A 14,965-nucleotide genomic window follows, 5' to 3' on the forward strand; every position below is an offset into this window, starting at 1 on the left:
ATTCAAAAATTGTTTTTTAATCACAAAATAATTCTACTTCAACGATCGCAATCTGCATCGCAATGATCGCAATCGCAATAACCGCAATCATTACCGCAATCGCGATCAAAACCGCAATTTAAAACACTATGGAGGACGATCCGGTTTTTTTCTTTGCCTGTGACTTTATCCATTTTGATTATAGGAAACTACCTTACATTTGTGATTGTGTGTTTAGAAAGTTGTTCTGAATGGTATGACGAAAATGTTTTATGTGCTCATGCTTATGCAAGTATGTTGATACTCTTGATCACATTTTGTATGTCAGTCACATATTTTCTTGTTGAACTGTGATGTTTGCTGCAGTTTTCCACAGCCGAAAATGCTTGGTAATATCTTTTCTTAAATAGACTATATGTTATTTTACATGCAACTATTGGATGCTGCTTCCTAATTTTCTCTTTTATAGTTACCACACATGCTACCGTTTCTTTGGAAGATCAAGATAGTACATCATTGTTCGTTGACATCCCTTAACTCTTGCATGGTTGGCACAACAATTATGTTGCTTTCTCGATTTGTGCTGATTGATGTTGAAAGAAGATATGGTGGGATTGGAACAATACTTGTGGTGAAGATTGGATAATACACATTTTTTTAACATGAAATTTTGGTGACAAGTACCCAATTTTTATCCATTGCTCCCCTTTGAAGGTTTCTCTAGAATCAGCCGGCCAGTTTGGGGAATTGGTTATAAAATATAACAAATCATTTTGCTTTTGCCTCTACTTCTTTGGTGTTTTTTTTTGTTTTGTACAAGTGCTCGTGATCATGCTGCCTATGCACATCTGACCGAGGATATTTGGCCAACCTGAGCAAGTAGTTTTAAAATCTGACTGTGACTCATGGGCATTGGCACACTATTTTTGATCTATCCAATGCACCACTTTGGTTCACTAATACCTGCTTTCTTCCCTTGGAGTATGAATCATGCAGTAGAGCGTAGTAGGTTTTAATTCACATGTGTTCCTTTATTTCTCACTTGTTCGTTTGCTTTGGCTACTAGTTGGTTAAGTTAATTATTCTAGTTAACCATTCCTTGTGCCACAAGGCATTAGTATATAAGGATCTTTGATCCATCTTTGTTATTTCTTGAATACATAATCAATGAAGAATTTTTCCAATCAGATTCTCACTATGAAATTCAATATGGTATAAGAGTTCTACTGCAAATCCATACTCATCTTCCTCACACTTTTTAACCCTTCCTCTTCATCAACCTTTATTCAACACAATGAAGACAGAATCAACCACAAGCACAAACCATGGGACAGAAACATCAGTAGATCCCTTCAAAAATCCAATTTATCTACATGCACGAGAAAATCCTGGAATGATCTTGGTAATACCACCCTTAAATGGGACAAACTACCATGAGTGGAGCAAATCCATGAGGAGGACATTGCTTTAGAAAAATATGTTCAAATTCATCAATGGAGTCATCAAGATACCTGAAGAATCAGATCCAATCTTTGACTCATGGGAGAAAGGCAACACAATGGTCTTATCTTGGATCACAAGGTCTTTAACTCAACAAATTGCTCAAAACATTGTGTACATTGATAATGACAAGGAATTATGGAAAGATCTCATATAACGTTTTTCAAAGGGTGATCACTTCAGGTTTTCTGATTTACTAAAAGAAATTCATTCTATAAAACAAGGAGATGTGAACAAGATTATGCTCCTAACCTTGGCACGATTTTGATAAAGACACCAAAATCATATAAAAGAAGAAAATAAAGAATACTTATGAAGACAATGAAGACAAAGCATCAAGAATTTAGAATCTAAAGTCTTTAGGTACTTCTATCCTTATACTCTAAGTATACAATTAGTAGTAATACTCAAAAGTATTTTTCAAAGAAAATTGAAACACAAGTATAAATGAAAAACAATTTTCAAAATACTATGTAATAAGTTACTAGATCTAAGTAACAAGTTACTATGACTAAGTAACAGGTTACCAGAACTAAGTAACAAGTTACATGAGTGAGAAACAAGTTATCCAACAAAAAATGATCAGGGTAATTGATTACATCTTTTGAGTAACTGATTACACAACACGGTAAACAATTACTCTGTTGGACAGAACAATTGGGTAATCTATTACACCTTTTGAGTAATCGATTACAGCATGTGATAATTACTTTGTTGGAGAAACTGGTTGGGTAATTGATTACATCGATTAGGTAATCGATTACTAAGAGTTGTTGCACCACCTTTCAGATTCAAACAACATAGCTTTCAACCCAAACGAAATGGTTTCATTCCAATCAATTCCTACCTTTTCGTAGAGGTGTTATGGCTGATTGGAAAGTCTATATAAAAGGATTGAAACTCATAATTCACAAGATATAACTCACATACACAATCTAAACTTTTCGGAAATACTTGCTCTACACTTTTTGCAATTTGTTCTTAACTTTCAGAATATATTTTCTAAAAGTGCCTTAAGTATTGTTTCAAAGTTATTCAAACCTTCTGAGAATTAGTACTAAAGTATACAATGAGTTATCGGATTGCAAGAGTTCTTAAGTTTCAAATCTTGTAAAGGCAATCATTGCCATAGTTAACTTTTCTTCATACAAAGTATTGAATTACTTTCTTTCACAAGGGTGTGATAAGAAAGGGGATAGAGTCACTTGGAAATGGTGTTTTCCAAAGAGTGATATAGGTATTAGAGAGTGAGTAAGGTACAAGTAAATCTCGGGGTGAGAAATTGTAATTGCTACTCTTAATATCTAGTGAAGAAATCTCTTGTGCTGCAAGAGTACTTGACGTAGCCTTCGGTGGACAAGAAGGTGAACTGACATAAAATCTTTGAGTACTTTCTACTCCCTAAACTCCTTAAATTTACTTGATATTTTCTGTATAACTTTTCCGCTACTATTAACTCTTGAATTTTGTAGAAAAATATGTCATAGTTTTTAAACAACTAATTCACCCCATCTTAGTTGTCATCTCAGTCTTACAATTAGTACCAGAGCTTTTTTGAGTAAATTATTCTCAAAACTAATCATGTTTCTAAGATGGCCGCAAGATCATTTCTAGGAGAAGGTTCCAACATCAATCCCCCTCCAAGCTTTGTTGGAGAATGCTACGACTTTTGGAAGATCAAAATGAGAATCTTTATAAAATCTAAAGATTTGGACATTTGGACGCCATTGTGGAAGGATCCTATGAACCTTTCATAGTTTTCAATAGTGTAAGGGAAGTAAAGCTGAAATCTTCATGGAATGATAAAGACAAAAAGAAAATGTTGTTCGGTATCAGTGGACACAACACACTTAGAAGGGGGGTAGAATAGGTGTCGTGGTTACAAATTACCGTTTTTTGCACCGAAGCCCTATTCTGGAAAAAGCCCCAGTTAATCGATTAACACTATGTCTTAATCGATTAACTCACAGAAAATAGAAAGTTGTGAAGTGGCTTATTGCTTAGCCACTCACCGATAATCAGATACAGATAAAGCAAATATACTTGAACATAATTAAACTCAATATGACAGTTTTACAGTATCCAAATTATCAGCTACAATTAGGTATTATTACAACTTGAAATTAAAGAGATTAAGGATAGAAAGATCCTGCAACAAGGAATTTTATCATGGTTCATTAATGGGTCCATTTGCGAACTACATCCAGGCCTCCCTTTTGATCTCGGGAGATTTTCTTCACTAATATTGAGACGAATGTATTTTTACATGCACACTTCCAATACACAAACTTAGATTCTCCCTTTTTGAATCCAAGAACTCAATTTCTTGATTTGACTCACCTAATCGCCTAAGAAAACCTTTCTTACGATCTAGCATCAGCCAAGAAACATTCTAAACTCAAGACCTCTAAGTCTTGGTGAAGACTCAATAAGTCTCTTTGGTGGTACGACACCAAGAGACAATTTCCCTTATTACAACACCAAAAGTAGTACAAAAAATAGAGTATTATCAAGCACAATGTAGCTCAAAATATCACAATTAAATCTCAGCTAAAAACCTATACAAGACTCACAAGAAAGCATGAATATGTGTGAGATAATTGATGTGCGAAAACAGAGAACTTCTATCCTAGAATTCCTCTAACGAAATACAAAAACATGTAAAAGAAGATAGCAAATGTTAACACATTAATCACATGCAATTAGATCACAAAACCCTAAACATGATACTATCTCTCACTAACTCACTATGCATTTCTCTCTGCCTAAAATGACACAAATGAGCATGAAAAATATGCCACTTAGCAATTCTAAAATGAATGATATGATGTATGGTGCAAGACCTAAAACCACAGTTTATATAGAAAAGCTTTATGAGACCCAGTTTATCGATTAAGTGTCATTTTAATCGATTAATGGGCTGTTGAGAACTATTGAGCATAACTGAATTTAGTTTTTCAGTTATCTGTTAAAACCGAATTCACGTTAATCGATTAACTCATTTCTTAATCGATTAAATCATTTCTTAATCGATTAACTGACATATTGTTCAGTTAAATGATAAAATGGTAAACTACCTATATGTTATACTTATCAACTATACATGTTTTACCAATATATTATGCCTATGATGCATAAATAACATGTATGATTACTGCATGAACATATAATAATCTAGATGGCATGTCTCATGTAAATGATTTGATTATTAAGACTTGTGAAAATTGCACCTAGGTTTACCTAACCTAGACTCAATATCTAAGACACATATCTATGACTCTAAAAATAACTCTTGTAAGACTTAGTCTAGATATGAGATCCTTGAGTCCATGGCATGTTGATTTGTTGAGTCATCCTCAAGCTTTCAATGAATCCTTGTCTTCATCAAAACATAGGCAATTTAATAGTGCAACACTTTGACACTTGCAATTTCAATCTCCCCCTTTTTGATGATGACAAACTTCACACCAAATCTTGTTTTGATGCATAGCTTGATGATGGTTATAGAATGCATGGTTGTTAATTTCAAAGTTAAAGCGCATAGCTGGTCAACAAAAGCTGAATATTTATTTACAACCTGCAAATCACATCAAACAACAAAGCAACTTTTCTCCCCCTTTTGACATTATAAAAACGATAAACGAATTAATCTAGTCAAAAGTAAGAATAGTTATATAATGAAATCAAAACTGTAATCAATCAATTAAATTTGGAGATTCAATTAATTAACCAATTGAAGGAAGCTTGAACAAGTGCACATGTTTACACGGATTTAATCGATTAAGAGTATGCATTTAATCGATTAAAATTACATAATACAGTAATTGAACAAGGGTAATGGCATAGAAGATTATACAATTACAAATTGAGCATGGAATGATCAAGCATTATTATTATAACATGTTTACAGCAAGCTCAATCAAATAGAATAGATGCAGATAACCAGCCATGGTCGAGTACCATTAAACATAATTCATACTATATATGACATAAATATGCATATGATATAGGCAATATAATATAAAATCAGCAACGATTAAAGTGCAATTTGATATCATGCATACCAAGTGATAAGTGTTCAGCAAAAGTAGATGGAAGCTATTACAACCCAAACAAAAGCAAAGAGAAAAATGTCTCAAGGGTACAAACCAACAAAATACATGAAAATTAGCCAATAGAAGAATTAAACCAACGACAACCTAGGGTCTAACTCCTTCTAATCTAAGGATGCGGAGGAAGGTCTCTATCACCAGGAACGGTCAGACTACTATCCCCCTAAATGAGGACTCTCAGCTTCTAAAATTCTACACAAAACCTATCATTAAATGCGTCAATAGTGTTTTGAACAAAGTTCCTCATAGACTGATAGTGGTTATCAATGTAGGTGACCTAACATTCCTCAAATTGCTCCAAATCTGTATGATAAGAATCCTTCAAAGTCTGAAATGTAGATCCATTCTATTATTCAGCCTTTGCTCTATTGCATCCAACTGAGCTAATCCAAAGGGTGGTACCTGTGGTGTTGCTATATACGACTCCCCTGAGTTCCTGCATTAGGCTGATCCATTCCTACCTGATCCTCATCTCTAGATAAGTCCAAGTCCATAGTCGTGTTATAATCTCCTTGGTATTGCCAAGTATTTCCATACTTGTAAGTATCCATCTTGTAGATCAGACTTTCATTAACCAGGTGATCTTTATCAGAAGACTCCATGATGATGGTATCAGACACATCGATATGTAGATAATCGATGATCCTCGAAATGAATATACTATAGGGAAGTAGCTTGGATTGTGATGTTGACACACTATACATGACCTTCAGAATCTCCTTAGGCCAATTAATCATAACATTTTCCATAACAACATACATAAATCTTAAATCACTCACGGTGGTTTGTGCATGATTCGTGTTTCTCTGAACTAAAATGTACGCTATCAGATAGTGCAATACTCTAATTTCCATAGATAATGACCCAACTTTTGTTAATTTTCCTTGGATATACAGATGGGGACCTCTCAAACAAGACTTGTAAACCTCAGTATCATCGAATGAATTCTTGACCCAGTCACAATTACCAAAGCTAGCACCATTGGTGGATAAGTCTCCCACATTCATGAAAATATCCTCACTCAGCTTAAATAACTTTCCAGAAACGATAGGCTAATACTTGCCATCCTTGTATATGAAGTTGGCATAAAATTCTCTAACTAAGGCAGGGTAGATATTTCCCTTTAATTCCAAGAAGGTGACAGCTCCTTGAGCTTGCATACCTTGCAGAAACTCAAAATTATGTTCTGTCATCCACGTTAAATAAGCATACCTGATGTAAGTTGGTTTCCTCCCCTGAAACTTTGACAATCGTGTCTCTTGCAGTAAGAGAGAGTAGTAGGGGTCTTCATGGTCCTACCTCACATTCGGATTTAGTGGTGTAGGAATGGGAGTCCTTTGTGGGCGTTGAGCAGTTGTCTTAATCCTTTTTTACTGTCCTCTTTCCATTTTGATTGCAAAACCAAGTTGAAGAAGGATTTTTGGGGGAACCTAACCTTAGGGTTTGAAATTGGGAAAGTGGGGCTTTTGGACAAATTTGAGAGGAAATAAGATGAAATGAAGTGCAATGTGGGTGAAGGGTGAGATTTATTCTTCTTTTTGGCTAAGAACTCAGATTATGTTGTGGCGTCTAATATTTTGAGAGAAAGGGGATAGAGAGGATTTGAAAAAAATGGCAAAAACGCTTATGGTTCTGCTATATATGTAGCCGTTAATCGATTAAAAGCATCACTTAATCGATTAATCAAAGTTAAAATTCCAGATTCTCAGAAAAATGAGCCTATGTAATCGATTAAGATGGGACATTAATCGATTAAATTTCGTGAAAAATAAATGTTAGCTACTGGAACTCATTTTAATCGATTAAAACTTATTGATAATCGATTAACAAGCATCAGATTTGGAGAAACAAGAAGGTTTTTGAGTTTTAGAAGCATGCAAAGATTTCTAACATATATCAAGCAATTTTTAAGCATCGACATATACATATAGAGCAAATATTACACTAGATCATGAATCATATTAGGAATGAAATGCATTCAACAAGTATTCATTCTGAAGCATATTAGACATTTAGCATGCGAAACAAATAATAAAGAGTTAGACGATTTTAATCAAGATATTTTTCATCAAGGATTCCAAGTTCCCTTCGAAGAACATAGAAAGTATCTCGAGAGAGGGGCTTGGTCAAGATATCAGCTAATTGCTTAGTAATTTCAACAAATTCAAGCACACAATCTCCTTATTGAACATTATAACGCAAGAAATGATGTCTAATTTCTATATGCTTGGTTCTCGAATGCAAAACTAGATTCTTGGATAGGTTTATGGCACTTGTATTATCACATTTAATGGGGATCTTTTCTAGTTTAAGACCAAAGTACTTAAGCTGATGCTTCATCCATAGGATTTGAGCCTAACACACACTGGCGGCAATGTATTCAACTTCGACGGTGGACAAAGCAATACAAGCTTGCTTTTTACTATCCTATGCAACTAATGAACTGTCTAGTAAGGGACAAGTCCCACTAGTGCTCTTCCGATCCAGCTTACATCCAGCAAAGTCAGAATCGGAATACCCTTCCAAGGATAATGAGACATCCCTAGGATAACATAATCCCATATTTATTGTTCCTTTTAAATATCTCATGATGTGTTTAACAACACTATAATGTGAATCTTTAGGTAATGCTTGAAATCTAACACACATGCAAACACTAAACATAATATCGGGATGGCTTGCAGTCAAATATAATAAAGAGCCAGCCTGTTTCAGGCCCTAGAGAGCCTTCTTGAGCTTATATACATGGTTCAGATATTTAAAATTTTCAAAACCGGGAGGGTGATCAACATATACCTCCTGTTGAATGTAGTCATTCATAAAGGCGCTCTTAACATCCATTGAAAGAGCTTAAAGTTCATAATCGATGCAAACAATAAAAGCCTTCTAATGGCCTATAATCCGGCTACAGGAGCGTAGGTCTCATCATAATCGATTCCTTCCTCCTGGTTGTAGTTGTTGGCCACTAAGCATGCCTTATTTCTAATGATCAAGCCAGATTCATCTAGTTTATTACGGAAGACCCATCAAGTACCAATCACTAGATGTTCTTTTGGCATAGGGACCAAGTCCCATACATTATTGCGCTCAAACTAGTTTAGCTCTTCTTGTGTAGTAGTACCCCAGTTCACATCCTCAATGGCCTCATCGATGGTCTTTCGCTCGATTTGAGATACGAAAACAACGAAGTTACAAAAATTTCATAAAGAAGTACGGGTTACCACCCCGGTAGAGATATCACCTATAACTTTGTCAAGTGGATGATCTTTCTTAGTCTTCCACGTGATTGGCATGTCCTGATGCTCATCTTGGCCAATTTGTTCTGCTTGCTCTTCTTTGTTCTGGTCCATGTGCTTATAGTATGCTTCTTCTAAAACACCTGCAACATCATCAGAAAATACCTTTCTCTTTTCTTTCGGAGAGGATTCATCAAAATGAACATGTACAGACTCTTCTACTTGCATGTAATATTTATTAAACACTTGATAAGCTTTACTATGCAATGAGTACCCTAAAATTATACCCTCATCTGCTTTTGAATCAAATTTTCCTAGCACTTTTTCCCATTATTTAAAATAAAGCATTTATATCCAAAAGCATGAAAATGAGCAATATTAGGTTTTCGGACTTTTAAAAGTTCATAAGCAGGTTTCAAACAAGTAGGCCTCACGAGTATACGATTTATCACATGGCAAGTAGTATGCACTGCATCAGCCCAAAAGTACTTAGGAACCTTGTTCTCGTTTAGCATGGTTCTAGCAAGCTCCTCTAGAACTTGATTCTTCTTCTCAACAACACCATTTTTCTGAGGGGTACAAGGAGCCGAGAACTGATGCATGATACCATGTTTATTGCAAAATTCGTCAAATTGGTGGTTTTCAAACTCGCCACCATGATCGGATCAAATGTACAAAATTTTAAGATTAAACTGATTTTGATTTTGTTTGGCAAGGATTTTGAAAGATTTAAATGCATCACTCTTAGAAAATAAAAATAATGTCCATGTAAATCTAGAGAAATCATCAACAATTACCAAAGCATAGAAACTACCACCAAAACTCATTATTTGAGAAGGTCCAAACAAGTCCATATGGAGAAGCTCTAGAGGTCTTGTTGTGGATATTACATTCTTTTTACTGAAAGAGTTTTTAACTTGTTTACATTTTTGACAAGTGTCATAAGTTTCATGAGTTTTGAAATCAAGTTTTGATAGACCCTGAACCAAATTATTTTTAGATAGTTTATGTAGATGTTTTACATGAATATGAGCGACGTGCCTATGCCAAAGCCATATATCATTTTATTTAGACACAAAACATTTCGAAAATAACATCGTGACATCTTCTAGGTTAACCATATAGATGTTGTTAATACGCTGTCCGATAAATTTGACTTTATTAGATAAATTGTCACGGATTATGCAACAATTAGAGTCAAAAGATACACGATTACCTTTGTCGTAGAGTTGGATGATAATCAATAGGTTGTGCTCCAGGCCTTCAACATATAGTACTTTATCGATCACTGCATTGGTTGAGTTGCCAATTGTCCCAGTACCAAGTCTCTTTCCTATGTTGTTGTCTCCATACGTGACCAACCTTTTTTATTTCATGGATAGATCTAGGAATTTTGATCTATCTCCTGTCATATGTCTCGATCATCCACTATCAAGATACCAATGTTGTCCATGTGGTCATAGACATACCTGCAAAATAGATCACTTGCCTTTTTCAGGTACCCAATTTATATTGGCTCCATTTCTGTTAGTAACCAGGGAGTCATCTTCCTTTTTCATCCATACATCAACACCACTAGGTATACCATACTTCATGATATAACAAGAGTAGGAAGTATGGCCATGTGTGCCACAATAAAAGCATGTAGGAACTTTCTTATTATAGAATTTCTTATTCGACCGAGTTACAAGTCTCCTATATGGTCTTCTCCTACGCATATGGGGAATATAACCTAGTCCAGTATGGTCACCAACATTTCTAGTTTGACTAAGCATAGTGTCTAATTGATTTTGACTCTCTGTGAGTTTTGTGAGTTTTTTATTAAGCTTCAAATTCTCGTTTTTCAAAGTCTCGCAAGATTCACAAACAGTTGATTGACATAAGTTATCATTAGAACAATTTCAGGCATTACAAGAAAATATTAGATCTAAAGTTTCATTTTCAAGTTTTAGCTCATCTAATTCTTTATGTAACAAAACTATTTTCTCCTCATTTAGAAGGATTACCCGCTTTCTATCAGAACTAATCCTAGCTAATTTTTTTTAATTCTTCATGCAATTCGACATAAGCATTATATAAGTCCTCATAAGGAGGTGAATCATCATCAGAAGAAGATGAGGTGTCAGAGTATACCTCATTGTTTACCTCCTTTGAATATGTATAGCAAGCTTCATTTGTTATGGTCATTAAGCATAACTTGGCGATCTCCTCGTCACCTGAGGTGCTTCATGTCGTATCCTCCTCTGGTACATCCCAGACTATGTAGGCTTTCTTTGTCTTGAAGTCCCGAAGAGTGCTCTTTTCCTAAGCAACTTTCTTGAGGTAAGTAGGACATTGAAACCTCATATGTCATAGTTTACCACATTCGTGGCAAGTGAAGCGCTCTTTATTACATTTGCCTTTTCTAGTTGACTCACACGCTTCTTCCTTTTGAAACCGTTTCAAGCCTCATTTCTTTTAGAATTTCCTGAATTTTCGTACGAAAAGGATCAACGTTTCGTCGTCAATGTCTGAATCAGACTCGGCATCTTCTTTCTCTTTAATAGGTTGAGACGTTGTTGCTTTAAGAGATATGCTTTTATTTTTGTGATTTGATTCCTCATGCATCGTCATGCGACCAAGCTCCATCTTATGCTCATGAAGCTTTCCAAATAATGTTGCCAAAGGCATGGAGTCAAGATCCTTGGATTTCATGATAGCTGTTACTTTAGGTTTCCATCTCCTGTCAAGACAATGCAAAACTTTATTAGTTAATTCCCATTTGGTAAAACATTTATCTAGAGTAACTAAATGGTTTACTATGTGTGTGAATCACTTTTGCATGTCGCCGATAGATTCACTTGGCAACATACGAAAAAGCTCGTACTCATGTGTCAGGGCATTCATCCTGGCACGCTTGATTTCGCTAGTGCCTTCGTGAGTCACTTGTAAAGTGTCCCACATTTCTTTGGCACTTTCACATTGCGAAACCCGAAAGAACTCAGCATATGATAGGGCCGATGTGATGATGTTTTTAGCACGTAGGTTGTATTGAAGCTTTTTACGTTCATCATTGGTCTATAGACTCTTAGGTTTTTCTTTAGGTTCATCGTCCACTAAATGCATTGGAACGAAAGGCACATTGACTATGGATTCCCAAATATCCGAGTCAATGGCTACAATGAATATCTTCATCCGAACTTTCCAGTAGGCGTATCCCTCGCCACTGAATACGAGAGGGCGGTTAATGGATGCGCCATCACCGCCAAAGGGGTTGGTGGAACCCATTATTTTTCCCTTAAGGATCACGTGTATACGGTTGAGCTAGCACATCGTACTTGCTTTGACACCACTTTTTAGGTATCAGTGGACAAAACACACCTAGAAGGGGGTTGAATAGGTGTCGCAGTTACTAATTACCACTTTTTGCACTGAAGCCCTATTCTGGAAAAATCCCTAGTTAATCGATTAACACTCTTCTTAATCGATTAACTCACAGAAAACAGCAAGTTGCGAAGTGGCTTATTGCTTAGCCACTCACCGATAATCTGATACAGATAAAGCAAATATATTTGAACAAAATTAAACTCAATATGGCAGTTTTACAGTATCCAAATTATCAGATACAATTAGGCAATATTACAACTTGAAATTAAAGATATTAAGGATAGAAAGAGCCTGCAACAAGGAATTTTATCCTGGTTTGTTTGCGGGTCCACTTGCAAACTACATTCAAGCCTCCCCTTTTGATCTCGGGAGATTTTCTTCACTAATATTGAAACGAATGTATTTTTACATGCACACTTCTAATACACAAACTTAGATGCTTCCTTCTTGATACCAAGAACACAATTTCTTGGTTTGACTCACCTAAGAAAACCTTTCTTACGATATATCCCCTGCCAAGAAATGTTCTAAACTTAAGACCTCTAAGTCTTGGTGAAGACTCACTGAGTCTCTTTGGTGGTACAACACCAGGAGATGATTTCCCTTATTATAACACTAAAAACAATACATAAACAGAGTATTATCAAGCAGAATGTAGCTCAAAATATCACAATTAAATCTCAGCTAAAAACCCTATACAAGACTCACAAGTAAGCATGAATATGTGTGAGTTAATTGATGTGAAAAAACAGAGAACTTCTATCCTAGAATTCTTCTACAAAAATGCAAGAATCGTGTAAAACAAGATAGAAAATGTTAACACATTAATCACATGCAATTAGATCACAATTAAACCCTAAACATGATACTATCTCTGACTAACTAACTATACATTTCTCTCTGCCTAAAATGACACAAATGAGCACGAAAAATATGCAACTTAGCAATTCTAAAATGAATGATATGATGTATGGTGCAAGACATAAAAACACAATTTATACAGAAAAGCTTTCTGAGACCCAGTTACTCGATTAAGTGCCCTTTTATTTTTTCAGTTATTTATTAAAACCGAATTCACGTTAATCGATTAACTCATCCCTTAATCGATTAACTGACATATTTCTCAGTTAAATGATAAAATGGTAAACTACCTGTATGTTATGCTTATCAACTATACATTTTTTACCAATATATTATGCTTATGATGCACAAATAACATATATGATTAATATATGAACATATAATAATCTAGATGACATGTCTCATGTGACTAATTTGATTATTTTTAAGACTTGTGATAATTGCACCTAGGGCCCAACAAGTGGTATCATAGCTCCAAGTTGAGCTTTGGGGTTGTTCTGTTAAATTAAATGGAGGAGACTCCATGCACCATGATCAAACTAACAGCCACCAATTACTCCATATGGAAGCCTAAAATGCAGGATATAATTTTTTGCAAGGATCTATATAATCCTACGGTGAACAGAGATCCACTAAGCATATACAAATAGTATACAACCTAATGTCATTGGAATTATTAGACATTGGGTGGATATTCGTGTGTTCCATCATGTGGCTACAAAGACGATTGCCTAGACTCTGTGAATAATTTACAGAATCTCTATGAGAGGAAAAATGCACAAAACAATGCTTTCTCAATTAGAAAGCTCATGAACCTAAAGTACAAAGAGGGATGATATGTTGTTGAACACTTGAGTAACTTTCAAGATTTGGTAATTCAGATGATTACCATGAAGTTAGTGCTAGAAGATAAGTTACAAGCATTACTACTTTTGTGTTCTTTGGCGGTCTTGAAAGATTTTTCTGTCGAGATGTTTTATTTTTTCCCTCATTTTTGGTGTTTTTTCTTTTTATTTGATTAAGTAAGTGAACTCGGTTTTATTATTTGCACGCCATCTCGGCTTTGTTAAAATAAATTCCAACGCCGGTATAATGGTTTCAAGAATATTTCAGTGACAACTTACTTCTAATAATCATGTGAATACGTTATTCCTTCTTTGCCTCATCTCAGCTTTGTTAGAATAAATTCTAACGCTGGTACAATGGTATCGAAGCAATCCCCTATTACATAATTATTAAGTACCTTTGAATACCATCTTGGTTTTGTGGAATAAATTCCAACACCGGTTTAATGATATTCTAATGTACAAAAGTGATGAATAGTTAGTTGTTAGAAACAAATAAATAAATAAATAAATAACAAAAGAATAATAAAGTTAAGTGACCTTTATTTATTTACTCTCTTTCGGATTCCTTTTATTAACAAACAAAACTTCTTCCTTAAGGAAAGTTGGTATTAAAGAATAAATAAATTGCGGAATGTAAATAACAATAAATAAAAGTTAGTATTTAAAAGGTGTTTCAACAAAGAAATTTATTGATAACACTTTACTATTTTACAATTTACACCTATTTCAAGATTCAATTGTAGTATAGTATAGTGTTATGTCGAACCACAAGGAATTGCCTAATAGAATGAATCCTATGAATATGTCAATGCACAAATAATGAGTGAACATATTTTGGTTGTTTTTGGTTTGACTTGATATGCACATAAACACTTAACAAGAAATATAAACTAAGTATTAACAAATTCTTGAGGACACAAGATCATTTTGAATGATGAAAGTATTTCTCAACTTCTTATGTATTTGAACTACTTAGACAAGTTCTTATGTTTTACTTTGATTAACTCCAAACACCAAGGTCTGAAATCCTCCTTTTAGTGTATGTCCTAAAATGGTAGAATGA

This window comes from Lupinus angustifolius, chromosome LG15 (genome assembly GCF_001865875.1).
Source record: "Lupinus angustifolius cultivar Tanjil chromosome LG15, LupAngTanjil_v1.0, whole genome shotgun sequence".
NCBI classification, from domain to species: Eukaryota; Viridiplantae; Streptophyta; class Magnoliopsida; order Fabales; family Fabaceae; genus Lupinus; species Lupinus angustifolius.